Below are 11,794 nucleotides of genomic sequence, written 5' to 3'. Positions count from 1 at the left end.
GGGATTGGAAATCATTTTTGTCCCCTTTATACTTCCCATCTGTTTCTGACTTCTTCATGAAAGTTGTAGCTCTATTTTGGAGCTTTCCAAAATATATTCTTATGTCTAATTCCCATACTTGTAGCTCAACTTATGATTTAAATACCAAAACTAGTTCTGTTATGGTGTCTTACCTATATATCCGAAATGATTGTCCATTTTGACCACTAAAATGGCAAAATAATGTCTTATGTTCTTCATCAAAGTTGTAGCTATACCTCTTATCTGTCCAACCCATCCTCTTGTGTCCAAGTTGGAGATACATAGCTCAACTTATGGCTGAAACACCTAAACTGACTCTATTGTGTCGTGCCACATGCATCACTGAATTGAGTGCCCATTTTGACCACTATAATGACAAGATTAGGTTTTGAGTTCTTCATAAAAGTTGTTGCCCTGTGTCTTGAGACTTCTCTCGTTCTAGATTGGTTTAATTTGAGTGTTTGGTTAAGTAGGTATGTAATAAACATTGGACTTGGTTCTGCTGAATCAAGTCTGATCTGTTGGTCTGTGTTCCTAGCTAAAGAATTTCAACTTATTTTGATTTGTTGGTCTGCTGAATTGGTTAATGTTTGTCTATGTGCTAGATTTCAATCGTGTCCCAAAGAATCTCATTTAATTGCTGTAAAGAGAATATTAAGATATCTTTGTGGAACTTCTAATCTAGGTTTGTGGTATTCTAAAGATGATACATTTCATCTTGTTGGGTATAGTGATTCTGATTTTGCAGGAAGCAGAATAGATAGAAAAAGCACGTCTGGGACTTGTCAATTTCTAGGTAGTGCCCTTGTATCATGGTTTAGTAAGAAACAGACATCTGTTGCTCTTTCTACTGCAGAAGCAGATGATGTTACTGCTGGAAGTTGTGTTGCACAAGTTCTATGGATCAAACAACAGTTGGCAGAATATGGACTGAAATTAGAAACAGTGCCAATCAAATGCGACAACATAAGCACCATCAATTTGTCTAAGAATCTAGTTCAGCATTCTAGAACCAAGCATATAGAACTCAGACATCACTTCATACATGATCATGTACAAAAAGGTGACATAGTAATTGAGTTCATTCCTACAGAAAAGCAATTGGCAGATATCTTTACTAAACCGTTGAATGAAAGTCAATTCTACTCAATTAGAAGAGAACTTGGTATGTTAGTTCTAAACTCATAACTTTAGAACTCTGTAAGTATGTTCTACACTGCTTTTTATATTCGAAAATAGAAGACTTGCTATGTTCTAATTTTTGTTCTGTATAAAAATCGATTTTTGTCTAAAACGCACATTGCCCTGATATGACTTTCTAATGTCATTATCAGAATCTTACTTTAGACTAAATCCAAAAATAGTTAATTTATTGTATGTGTTTGTTTTTATTATGTTTTCGTGTCTTTAGTGCTTTGGTGGTTTTATTGTTTTATTTCCTTTATTTATTTTATTCCTTTTTATCCTATTTGTCGTTTTGAATTCCATTTAAAAACTGTTCTTTTTTTTTCTTTCGCCACTTAAGTTTTCCTATTTCTCTATTAACTGCTTCGTATTCTTTCTATCGTCCTCTTGCTAACAAAACCCTAAGTTGCTCTGTGTTTTGAAAATCTCAACAATGGCCGAATCTAGTTCCAACTCCTCATCCGACTCTCTAACTGAGCAATAGCTTCAACTCCTGAAAAAGCTCTCAAAGAAATATGAGCAAAAAGATTCGAAGCAAAAAAAGCAGGAAGAGGAACCAGAGAAAGTAAAAACCAAAACTGCTACTTCAAAGAAACAAGCAGTTAGGGCACGCGACAAAGATAAATCTGTCCTTTCTCCATATCCTCTTATGCGCTCATATGTGATTGATTGGAAATTTTTTGGTAGCAATGAGTTTGATTTTAAGGAACTCTTTGAGTTTCAAGGCTGGATGAGTTTTCTGTCTTTGAACAAACTGTGTTATGAAAGCTTGGTTAAAGAGTTCTATGGTTCTCTGAAAGTTAATGGAACAGAGTCAATCTCTGTTAAACTTAAGGGTGAGACCAAAGCGTTATCTTACGCTGATTTGGGAAAAATTTTTGATGTGCCAAATACTGGGTCTAGGATGACAAAGATCAAGGATGTTTCTAGGGTTAGTGATTATAATAAAAAGGAAGAATTTGTGAAGAAGATTGTGAAAAAGGGTTCTGCAGACAAGCAGGGTACAATAGAATGTTCAAACCTGACTGATAATATGAAATGGTTGTACAAACTTATTGTACATTACATTTATCCCAAGAGTGCCTCACTCACATATGTGAACCAAGTTGAGCTGTGCATAATGTGGCACATAGTTGAGAAGAAACCCCTCAATCTATGTCATATTATTTTTGACAAGTTGCACAACAACCCTAAGAAGTTGCCCTACAAAATGATTCTTACACCAGTGTTTGATTTTTTAGATGTTGATTTAAATGAGAATGATGGTCATAGTGTTTCAAGATTGGACAGCGGGTCATTAAAGATGAAAGATGAAGAAGGAGGAGAAGAGAAGGAGAAAGAAGAGAAGGAAAAAGAAGTGAAAGAAAAAGAAGAAACTGAAAAAGAAAAGAAAGTGAAAAGAGAAGTTGGAAAAGTAAAGAAAGAAAAAGAAAGAGTTGAGAAAGAAAAGGAAAGAAAAGAAGAAACAGAGAAAAAGAAGAAGAGAGAAGACAAAGGAAAAGGGAAGTTAGGAGAAACAGAAGAAGAAGAAAAGAAGGAGGAAGTAGAAGAAGAAGAAAACAAGTCAGAAGAGAAAGCAGAAGAAAAGAAGTCAGAAGAGAAAGCAGAAGAAGATGAAAAGAAGTTAGAAGAAGAAGCTGAAGAAGAAGATAAATTAGAAGAAGAAAGAAAGGAGGAGACAGAAAAAGAGAGTGCTGCTGAGAGAGAGAAGCAGAATTAGAAAAAGAAAAGGAGACAGAAAAGAAGGAGTATGAAAAGATGGAAAAAGGAAAGAAAGTAGAGGAAGTCAGTGATGCGAAGACAGAAAAGCTAGAGATAAGCGATGAAGAGAAATCTACTGAGGACAAAACAAAGAAAGAATCGGAGTTGTTATCAGCTCAAAGGAGTAGGGAGGCTATGCTAGGAAGGCTGGAAAGAGAGCTAATAGAAGAACACAACAAGGAACTTGATGAGGCAATACAACATTGCAAGACTGTGATTGGACAGAATCAATCTCTCATTGAGACCTTGGAAAGTGATAGGTGTTAATTTTATAGTGTTTTAATATAGTTTTTATTAGAATTTTAGCAAGTTTTTATTGCTTTAATTTGATTTTTAAATCACTTTTAGTATAATTGTGTTCAAAAGCTTCCTTGACTTTTAATCCGCTTGATCTAAGAGAAAATTACAGGAATTTGGCGCAGAAAAGAGCTCTATATCACAAGGCACTTGACTTCTAGCACGCCCTAGCCGTGCTAAGTGGCACGCCCAAAGTCGCGAGCGCGACATTCACAAGCGCGAGCGCGACAATTAGAAAAGAGAGTTAGAAGATTTGCAAAGAAAAGTCGCGAGCGCGACATTCGTATACGCGGGCGCGAGCTGAAGTCGCGAGCGCGACATTCATATACGCGGGCGCGAGAAAGCACCTTTGAGAGGCAGAAAGTTTGCCAGCAGAATACGCGAGCGCGATATTCATATGCCCGGGCGCGAGAAAGCACCTTTGAGAGGCAGAAAGAAGCACGCCCTGCCTGTGCTCTGTAGCACGCCCGTACCTCAGGACTTCACTAGCCCGTGCTACCTAGCACGCCTCGTGCTTCACTAGCCAGACCTCCAGACTACAGCACGCCCAGCCCGTGCCATGAAGCACGCCCGTGCTGCCCAGGCGGAACCAGCGTGAATTTAATACGCAAATCAAGCTCTTTCTCACATGGGCCGACTTCAGGGAGTTTCCTAAACACACTAAACAAGACCTGGACCTATTCTTAGGGAAAAAGGAGTCCTAATCAAGAAGAAATCAAGAACCTAAACAGTCATGATCTCCTATAAAAGATTTTGCACTAAATAAGGATTCTATTTCCTAAAAGGAGTCAAACTTGCCTTCAGGAGCTCTATATAAAGAGAAGAACTATTCATAGCAGAGGGGGTTCTTGGTACACTTCTTTACATAGTTCTCTCTTCTCAAAGATTTCAAGCTTCAAATAATTGTGCTAAGATTCAAGGAAGCCATCAACATAGTTGTGATACAGTTTTTATTCTAAACTTTTCATCTTGTTTCTTTCTTTATTATTGTCTTTAAATATGATGAATGATTCAAGTGTGATTGAGTTTAATTTAATTACTATGTCTAGCTAAACTTTTATACTAGGGATTTGATGTAATTTAATTCGATTCCAGCTTATAATATTAGATTTATTTTTCTTTGTTCTTGTTATAACTTATTATTGTGCTTAAGGCTTCCAGGCAGAAAAATTCCCCTGGATTGAATTATTTCAATAACATCATTCGGGAGAAGGGTTATTGATATGAATAAGGTAATAATTAACTTGAGAATAATAACTTGATGTGGAAACTATATGGTTTGACTCAAGGGGGGCTTTCATAAGTTAATAAAGTATTAAGTTGTGAATTCATAAAACAACCATAAAACCTAATGATCTGATTCATGTTTAATTTCACTATTAATATAGGTGATTAAATTGGATTAGAATAGCTAACAATAAATCGGGAGAGCTTGTTAGTAACCTTAGGGTTGTTTTCTCCTACTTGAACAATTAAACTTGATTAATGAACTAATAGAACAAGCTGGATAGAATTAAATGAAATCAAATTCCCTAGTAGCTTAATCCCCTGATTTCTTTTCACCTAAATTTTGTGTTTGATCTCTTTTACTTTGAATTTTATTTACTTTACAGCGAACTCCTTTTATCATCGTCTAAATAATAATAGGTTAACATAATTTTGGTAATTGATAAACAATCCCTGTGGATACGATACTTTCTTACTCTATACTACTTGTTGCGATTTCGTACACTTGCGAAAAACGCTGTCAAGTTTTTGGCGCCGTTGCCGGGGATTGGCGTATCAATATCAATACGAATTACCCTGTTATTAATTTAGACACTCTTTCGTTTTTATTTAATTTTCTTTTAAGTGTTGTTCCAGGTGTTTTATGCAAAGAAGATCAAGGACAACTGAACCTTTAGTCTTTGACCCAGAAATTGAAAGAACCTTTCGTAGGCACAACGCTGCAAGAAAAGCAAGAGAAATAAAACTCGATCAACAAGCAAACATGGCCAACGAAAATGAAAACAGAAACGAAAACGTAGTTGGATCACCACTTCAACATCCGATCCGTACCTTAAGGGATTATACAACACCTAATCTGAATGGGACAACCTCAAGTATTACAAGACCTAGGGTAGAAGCTAATAACTTTGAGATTAAACCTGCAATTATCCAAATGCTCTCTACCTCGATCCAATATGGAGGTTTGCCTAGTGAAGATCCTAATGCTCACATCACCAATTTTTTGGAAATTTGTGACACATTCAAACAAAATGGTGTTTCTGAAGATGCAATCAAATTAAGACTTTTTCCATTCACTCTTAGGGATAAAGCTAGAGCATGGTTACAATCATGTCCCGCTGGAAGTTTTACCACATGGGATGAATTAGCTCAAAAATTTCTAGCTAAATTCTTTCCATCCTCAAAAACCACCAAGTTGCGCAATGAGATAATGACATTTGCTCATCATGATCAAGAGAGCTTGTATGAAGCTTGGGAAAGATTCAAGGACTTGCTAAGAAAGTGTCCGCATCACAGTTTGCCCAAGTGGTTACAGGTACAAACTTTCTATAATGCTCTATCTCCTAATATTAAAATCACTTTAGATGCAGCTGCAGGTGGATCTTTTGAAAAGAAAGGTATTGATGAAGCATATGAGTTGATAGAGGAGATGGCAAGCAACAGCCACTACCAAAATAATACCGTAAGAAGAAGAACTGCAGGAGTCTTTGAAATAGACGCCATTACAGCACTTAATGCCAAGGTAGATAACATGGTAAGGCAATTGGACATGTTAACTACTAACCCTGTGAATGCTGTTATGCAAATTTGTGATAGGTGCAATGGACAACATGGAATTGGGGAATGCATCATGGACTCTTTAAACCCACAAACTTTGGAGCAGGTGAACTATGTGATGAATCAAGGAAGAAAGAATTACCCTTATTCAAATTCATATGATAACAGGTTAAGGAATCATCCTAATCTATCCTATGGTAATCCTAACAATGCCTTGAATGCACCACCAGGTTTCCACCCTCCAGAAAAGAAATCCCATGATGACCTCCTCACTGCTCTTTCTAAATCACACATGGAATTCATGAATGAAACCAGAGAAAACCATAAAATCCAACAAGCTGCAATCAGGAATTTGGAGATCCAATTGGGGCAATTTGCAAACATGATGGCATCTCGACCTCAAGGTACGTTACCTAGCAATACTGAAAAGAATCCAAAAGAACAAGTGCAGGCTATCACTTTGAGAAGTGGCAAACAATTAGATGAACCACCAAAGAAAGAAAAGGAAGTAAAAGAACAACCAAGGGTGCCTATCATTGACTTAGAGGAGAAAGAAAAGGTAAAACCTTATGTTCCCCCTGTCCCCTTTCCACAAAGATTAAAGAAAGCACAAGATGACAAGAGCTTCCTCAAGTTTCTCGATGTGTTTAAGAAGCTCCAAATCAATATTCCTTTTGCTGAAGCTCTTGCTCAAATGCCTAGTTATGCTAAATTCTTAAAAGATATCCTGAGCAAGAAACGAAAAATTGATGATCAAGGAACGGTAATGTTAACCGAGGAGTGCAGTGCAATTATCCAAAACAGATTGCCTCCAAAGTTAAAAGATCCAGGAAGTTTTTCTATCCCTTGTAACATTGGTAATCTTGACTTTGAAAAGGCTTTGGCAGATTTGGGTGCTAGCATTAATCTTATGTCCTATGAAGTTTTTAAGATGCTAGGTATGGGAGAGCTCAAACCAACAAGGATGTCTTTGCAATTAGCAGATCGTTCAATTAAATATCCTAGAGGGATTGTACAAGACGTGCTTGTAAAGGTAGGTACATTCATCTTTCCTGTTGATTTTGTCATTCTTGATATTGATGAAGACAGGGAAGGATCTCTAATCCTTGGAAGACCCTTTCTTGCAACTGCAAGAGCATTAATTGATGTTTATGAGGGTAAGTTGACTCTAAGAGTTGGACAGGAAGAGATTGTGTTTGATGTACTTAAATCTTGTAAACTCCCTATGGATCATGGAGACTATTTTAGAATTGACGTAGTAGATGAATGTGTGGAGACCACTTTGCATGTTGAAAATAATGTTACTGAATCAAGCATCTTGAATGAAAAAGAAAAGGAATCACCTAAGCATGAACTGAAACAACTTCCACCTCATTTAAAACATGCATTCTTAGGTGAGGACCACTCTTTTCCTGTTATTATTTCTTCTCACTTAATGCTTGATCAAGAGGAAAGGTTGTTGCAGGTTCTACGTAGGCACAAGAAAGCATTAGGGTGGTCTATTTCGGATTTACAAGGAATAAGCCCAAGTGTGTGTATGCATAAAATCTTGATGGAAGAAGACTACAAACCTTCAATCGAACATCAAAGGCGATTGAACCCGAACATGAAAGAGGTAGTCAAGGCTGAAATTATTAAACTCTTAGATGCCGGCATCATTTATCCAATTTCAGACAGTAATTGGGTGAGTCCTGTCCAAGTTGTTCCAAAGAAGGGAGGTATGACTGTTATTTCTAATGAAAACAATGAATTAATCCCCACAAGAACAGTCACAAGTTGGCGTGTGTGTATAGATTATAGAAAATTAAATAAAGCAACACGCAAAGATCACTTTCCCCTTCCCTTTATTGATCAAATGCTTGAAAGACTTGCAGGATATCCTTTTTATTGTTTCTTAGATGGCTATTCAGGGTACTTCCAAATACCTATAGCCCCTGAAGACCAAGAGAAAACTACATTCACTTGTCCTTATGGCACTTTTGCCTATAGGAGAATGCCTTTTGGGCTATGCAATGCCCCTGCAACCTTTCAAAGGTGCATGATGTCCATCTTTTCTGATATGGTGGAAAAATTTATTGAAATATTCATGGATGATTTTTCTGTATTTGGTTCTTCCTTCGATGCATGCCTTCATAATTTATCTTTAGTGATGCAACGATGTGAAGATACTAACCTTGTGTTAAATTGGGAAAAATGTCACTTCATGGTTAGTGAAGGTATTGTCCTAGGGCATAAAATCTCTCAAAAGGGGATTGAAGTAGACAAGGCAAAAATTGAGGTAATTGAAAAACTACCTCCCCCTAACACAGTGAAGGGCATAAGAAGTTTTCTTGGGCATGCAGGATTTTACAGGAGATTCATAAGGGATTTCTCAAAAATCACTAAACCTCTTTGCAATCTACTAGTTAAAGATGTTCCTTTTGAATTTAACAAAGATTGTTTAGATGCTTTTAACAGGTTAAAGAAGGAGTTAATCTCAGCCCCGATCATCACCACACCAGATTGGACTTTACCCTTTGAACTCATGTGTGATGCTAGTGATCATGCTGTAGGAGCTGTTCTTGGACAAAGAAAAGACAGGAAGTTGCATGTTATCTATTATGCAAGTCGCACATGGAATGATGCACAATTAAATTATGCAACTACGGAAAAGGAACTGCTAGCTATTGTTTTTGCTTTTGACAAATTCAGGGCATATCTAATTTGAGCTAAAACAATAGTCTACACAGATCATTCCGCCATTAAATACTTGCTGGAGAAGAAAGATGCAAAGCCGAGACTCATTCATTGGGTACTTCTATTGCAAGAGTTTGACCTCGAAATTCGCGACAAAAAGGGGACCGAGAACCTCGTTGCTGACCATCTTTCCAGGCTTGAATTGGGGGAGGAAGATACAAGCGAGCTACAAATCAATGAAAGCTTTCCTCATGAGCAACTTCTTCTAGTAGCAAATGCTCAAACCCCCTGGTACGCTGACATAGTTAATTATCTTGTTTGCAAAATTCCTCCTCCCAATTTTTCTTACCAACAAAGAAAAAATTTTTTTCATGATATCAAATTTTACTATTGGGAGGAGCCATTTTTGTTCAAGTATTGTAGTGATCAGCTCTTCAGGAGATGTATACCGGAAACTGAAATAGAAAGTGTCCTTAAATTCTGCCATTCAATGGAATGTGGAGGCCACTTTGGAGCAAACAAGACAGCTGCGCGTATACTAGAAAGTGGTTTGTATTGGCCTAATCTTTTTAAAGATGCTTATAATTATGTTCGTCTTTGTGATCGTTGTCAAAGGTTAGGTAACATTTCGAAGAGACATGAAATGCCCCTGAACAGCATCCTTGAAGTCGAAATCTTCGATGTATGGGGTCTGGACTTTATGGGACCTTTTCCACCATCTTATTCAAATCAATACATTCTAGTGGCGGTGGATTATGTGTCAAAGTGGGCAGAAGCTGTTGCTCTTCCAAATAACGATGCCAAAAGTGTGATGAGCTTCATCAAGAAAAACATTTTTACAAGGCATGGTACTCCCAGGGCGATAATCACGGACGGAGGTAAGCATTTTTGTAATCGATATTTAGAGTCCCTTCTTGCAAAATATGGTGTCACTCATCGTGTAGGTACTCCATATCATCCTCAAACCAGTGGACAAGTAGAGGTCACTAACAGAGAAATCAAAAAGATCCTCGAAACCACTGTTGGACAATCAAGAAAGGATTGGTCCAAAAAGCTAGATGACGCTCTATGGGCCTACAGAACGGCATTCAAAACGCCTATAGGTATGTCTCCATATCGCATGGTGTATGGTAAGGCTTGTCATCTTCCTGTAGAGTTAGAACATAAGGCATTTTGGGCCATTCAATTTCTCAACTTTAATGCCAAGGAAGTGGGACAAAAACGCTTGTTACAGCTAAACATGATGGATGAATTGCGCCTCCATGCTTATGAAAGTGCTAAAATATATAAAGATCGCACTAAACAATGGCACGATTGTGAACCCCTTCCCCAAAATGTCATAGGCATGTGATGCATATGATGAATGAGAAGAAATACACGTGATGTGTGTGAGTCGCCACCTTGTTTAATTATTTTAGGGTAAACTAGGAAAAAACCCTAAGTGACTCCATTTTTAATTAACCTAGTTACTAGATTAATTATCCCAATGTTTAAGGCACAATCTACGAACCCGAGATGGATCCCGAGACTATGTCATGCCGATAAACTAACCGATGAATGAATGCTTTGCAAGGTAAATGATGGATTAATGAAATGTTTGAGTGATTTTGACTTGCCACCCGGGGTGAAATCCCGAACGTGCCTACGTACTTCCGTTTGAATGGAAGATCAAAGTCAACGTAGTTCGATAGGCCTCTTTTAGAGGGCTTTGAATGATATGCTTAATGCATGGGTGTGTGTATGCTTAGTGCATGATTTTGTGTATGCTTTGTGCATTTTGTGTGTATGCTTTGTGCATGATTTTGTGTATGCTTTGTGCATTTTGTGTGTATGCTTTGTGCATGATTTTGTGTATGCTTTGTGCATGATTTTGTATGCTTTGTGCATTTTGTTTAGGCATTTTGCCAAAAATGTTGATTTTGAGGCATTTGTGCCAAAATGGTTCATTTAAACGATTTGTCGCTTAAAAGATTGATTTTATGGTTTTAAACCGAAAATGGTTGATTTTAAGGCATTTTGCCAAAAATGTCGATTTCAAGCGATTTGTCGCTAAAATGGTTGATTTTACGGTTTTAAACCGAAAATGATTGATTTTAAGGCATTTTGCCAAAAGATTGATTTTAAGCGATTTGTCGCTAAAATGGTTGATTTTACGGTTTTAAACCGAAAATGATTGATTTTAAGGCATTTTGCCAAAAGATTGATTTTAAGCGATTTGTCGCTAAAATGGTTGATTTTACGGTTTTAAACCGAAAATGTTTGATTTTAAGGCATTTTGCCAAAAATGTCGATTTTAAGCGATTTGTCACTAAAATGGTTGATTTTAGGCCTTTGGCCAAAAGGTGTTGTTTTAGGCAATTAATTTGCCAAAATGTGCGATTTAGGCGATTATCGCCAAAATGGTTGATTTTGAGGCCTTTGGCCAAAATGGTTCAATTCTACGACTTTTAGTCGAAAAAGATTGATTTTAAGGCGTTTCGCCAAAATGGTTCGGTTTTACGACTTTTAGCCGAAAAAGGTTGATTTGTAGGCATTTTGCCAAAAAATGTTGATTTAGGCTTTTAGTCACACTTATTGATTAATTGGACTTAAGCCGGATTTGTTCGAAATAAGGCAGTTGAACCGTAGTTATTAATTAACTAGGCTCTTTTAGCCAATATTGTCGGATTTAAACTTTAATACCACGATTATTGATTAACCGGGCATTTAAGCTTAATCAAATTAATTTAAGACGGTTTATTTGTCTAAATGATGATGTGAATGCATTTATGCAATTATAGAATTATTAAGAGTAGAAAAGAAGTATGCATGAAGTGCTAAAATTAAATAGGCAGAGTTTCGTTTACGTACCTGATTTAATCGTCGACCACTTCTTAACTCCAGGTTAAGCTCCTCGTTTAGGTATATTAATTAATTTTCAATTTTATTTAATTTTAGTGGTCAAATATCACAATAAAAATGCAATAAAAATTAAATTAAAATGCAAAAAGCGGTAAAGAAAACGCAAGGAGCGTGAGAGGGAGAAGGATTCGTCCGTCAAAACAGACAGGTGTGCCAAAATTGGACTGAA

General features: G+C 37.0%; 1 non-coding gene across 1 annotated transcript; it reads right to left on the bottom strand.

Annotated features, from left to right (window-relative positions):
* Window positions 1-5,683: 5,683 nt before the first annotated feature.
* LOC149497690 (small nucleolar RNA R71) lies at window positions 5,684-5,789 on the bottom strand. Its single transcript, XR_016320274.1, has one exon. It is a non-coding gene; the product is annotated as a small nucleolar RNA R71 (small nucleolar RNA).
* Between the last annotated feature and the right edge of the window lie 6,005 nt (window positions 5,790-11,794).

This window comes from Jatropha curcas, chromosome 3 (genome assembly GCF_041381405.1).
Source record: "Jatropha curcas cultivar XTBG-Jc1 chromosome 3, XTBG_Jcur_1.0, whole genome shotgun sequence".
Lineage (NCBI taxonomy): Eukaryota > Viridiplantae > Streptophyta > Magnoliopsida > Malpighiales > Euphorbiaceae > Jatropha > Jatropha curcas.
This window is presented reverse-complemented; position numbering and strand designations above follow the sequence as displayed.